The 3127-nt window shown below is 41.0% G+C and overlaps 1 long non-coding RNA gene and 1 other non-coding gene across 2 annotated transcripts; both read right to left on the bottom strand.

The window, feature by feature from the left end:
• Positions 1-6: 6 nt before the first annotated feature.
• Positions 7-3005, bottom strand: LOC112142119. The gene is made up of 2 exons (XR_002918528.2): positions 938-3005; positions 7-829 (listed from the first exon to the last, which is right to left on the bottom strand). It is a non-coding gene; the product is annotated as an uncharacterized LOC112142119 (long non-coding RNA).
• trnan-guu lies at positions 2077-2150 on the bottom strand. The gene has a single exon. It is a non-coding gene; the product is annotated as a tRNA-Asn (tRNA).
• Positions 3006-3127: the final 122 nt, after the last annotated feature.

Raw genomic sequence — 3127 nt, 5'->3', positions numbered from 1 at the left:
TTCTTCCTGTCAGCAGAACCAACAGGAAGAAGAACCTTCTCTGATGTAGACGAGGAAGAGGAGGAAGATCGGGTTCTTCTGAAAACATCTGCAGGACTGAAGAGCTTCAAACAGAACCTTCCAGAACCCGCGCCGTCATCTGAGGGAGGGCAGAAGAAGATGGTGGTTAGAATGGATCTAAGCTGAAGGAGAGTCTGCACAAACAAACAAACAAACAACGAGGTAAACAACAACAAACTGATGCTGATGTGTGTAACAATCAAACTGTCGGTTTGGTCTGCAGACACCAACACATCTTCTGACTCCTCCTACTTTGGTGAACCAATCAAACACCTTGAAGAAGCTCACAGGAAACATCAGAACTCCATCAGAACCTTAGCAGGAGTTGGAGCGCCTGCCTCTTCCAGAGAGAACAGGGACTCGAACACCGGGACGTTTCACCTCCATCCAAGTTCAGCTTGTTGTGCAGCTGATGGATGAAGATGACAGTGAGAAGGAGACGTGGAGCTTCATCTTCATCGTCTCCTCCGACAGAAACATTCAGAGAGTCCAGAGCTGCATCACAGGTTCTGTCTGCATTTGAGCTCCGACAAAATCACGGCTAGAAGCGTCTGCAGGACACCTGAGCAGAGTTTATTTACTGATTCTGAAGGAAGTTTTATTTTGAAAAACTATGGGATTCTCTCTGTCTTCGTCTTGGTGCATGTTCAGTTGTTCTCCTCGGTCTTAAATCCATCCGTTACCTTCTTAAAGCAGCTGATCTGAGTCCTGAATCAACTAACCAAGTTCATAAAAAAACTATTCAAACAAAAACCTGTTTGGAGTGTTTCTGTGGGGAGAAAAGAGGAAACAGAAGAAGAGCCTTCAACTTCAAAGAAGAAGAAACCGGGAGTTTCTCCTCAAAATGTGAATTCATTCAGACGGTTGTTTCACGTACCTTCAGAGTCCAGCTGCAGTAGATGGAGAGTCCTGAAGAGAGCATGAAGCTGAATGGAGAACTCTCTAGAGGCAGCAGCAACAAAAACATACACAAATAAAACAGGAAAAAAAATGTAAGATATTAAAGAAATAAAAGCAATTTATTGTCCAAACTACAGAATTACACCAAAACATTGATGGTCTCTTCATCCAAACGTCAGAAAAAGATGAAGAATGGCCTCACACATTCACCAAAGGTCCAGTAGGAGGCGCTATTGGACCGTGAAGCCAGAGACCATAAACAGATTGATGAAGACAGCTACTGCAGTCATCCACAGGAAACATGAGGATCTTTACGCCTCTTGCAGCTCATTTTTCCTCATGTCTTGTAGATTTTCTCCATCCATCTTTAGATCCATAGAAAAGTTCACACTTTTGTGTTCATTTCGTTTGTTTTCCTTTATTTTGGAGACTTGTTTATATGACCCATTTGACTTTCTCCCTTTCTTACCAGACTGATTAGAATCATTTCTGATGCTGAGTCCATGCAGCTGAATAAAAAACATATTCAATAAAACCAAGTCTTCATGATTTTCATACGGATCAGGCCTTTCTAAAAAACAAGTTTAAATCTGATCTCATCCATTCACTGTTTATCCACCTTCCTCTGACTGCAAATGTTATGTTTCCTCTGTGGAATTTTCTCAAATCAGAAACAACTTCTACAAACTAACAACTTTGAACATTAAATCTTCATTATCTATTACAAAAAAATAGACTGATGTTTTTTAACTTTTAAACAAAATATTATAAATTATAGTAGCATTTTTAAAATAGATCTTCAGAAACCGGAGGCTTTAAAATCCCAACTCCTGTACGGACGGTCTGTGAAAATATTGTCAAATTTAAACCTTTCTGTGGCCTGAAAAGGTTGGGTTCTACTGCTCTATAGAACCTTATGTGGTTTAAAGTCTTTAATCCAAAAGAGAAAATCACACGACATTCTTGCTGATCCTAGGAGCTGGCTTTGTTATTTTAAAAATGTCAAAGAACTGAATTTACTTCCTTCCAGCCATTTCCCAAACAGAGGATCAATCCTTTTCAAAAGAAGGAAAAGAAAGGGGGTGACCTCTCTCTTCTAAGGACAAATAAAAAGGTCGTCCCTGGGTGGGCTCGAACCACCAACCTTTCGGTTAACAGCCGAACGCGCTAACCGATTGCGCCACAGAGACAACTTGACATGCAGAGCCAACATGTAGGACATTGGAATGTGAGAGTGGGTTGCACAAGAAGTTCTCCTCGTCTTTTTAATCTGCTCTCATCCACTGAGGATACATTCACCCTATTTATCAGACACTTCTAGGTTGTCTCATGCATTGTGGTCTAAATTTGCTAATGTCGTGATCATCGATGCCAGCTAGTTTTTCGCAAAGACTTCTGGGAAATTTCTAGTGCATTCGATTTTGGATTTAGTAGATTAGGAACTAGACGGGGGCACTACAAAATGGCAAACACACTATATAGTGATTAGGGGGTATTCGGACACAACCCTAGATTCTCTCAGCTCTTCTGAAAGTAAATGAATACATAGGCATGCAGGGAAATCTGGAACAAACCAATCAGATGTGGGCTTGTGCCTTTCAATATCTCTGATTGGTTTAGATTAGACCAAAAACCAGGCTTAACCCTTTAACACCAGAGCTTTAGCTCCAGTGTTGACTAGCTGAGATTATGCTGTATAAGCATAACACATGCTGCGTCTCGTGTATAGTCACATGAACGGACTGAAGCACAACAATTATAAGTTCTATAATAGATAGAATGGTATGAATTAAACTTCTTTTAGCTTTTCATTTAACAGTTTGAACCGCCCAGCAGACGTCTTTGAGGTCGCTGTGGTTCCCCGTGTGCTTATAATTCAGGATAGGACTGTGAGTGTAAAGCTCCAAAATATCCATATCCAAAGTTCAGATACCTACTATTTGAGCTGGAATTTATTTAAGACAGAACACAATTGGAAGATATACAATATTCTGCATCTAAAATGAAAGTTGTTTTCTGGATAAGGGGATAAATTGTGTGCGGAGTTAGTCTGGGGGCGGAGCTGTCAGAGCAGACTCTTCCTGGAGGAAACAGTTGGCATCGATCTTACATCAGCACGTTTCCACCTGCTCGTTTTCATGGGAATGGGAGGGGCTGCTGCAGACAG

Source organism: Oryzias melastigma, unplaced genomic scaffold (assembly GCF_002922805.2).
Source record: "Oryzias melastigma strain HK-1 unplaced genomic scaffold, ASM292280v2 sc01617, whole genome shotgun sequence".
Classification (NCBI taxonomy): domain Eukaryota; kingdom Metazoa; phylum Chordata; class Actinopteri; order Beloniformes; family Adrianichthyidae; genus Oryzias; species Oryzias melastigma.
This window is presented reverse-complemented; position numbering and strand designations above follow the sequence as displayed.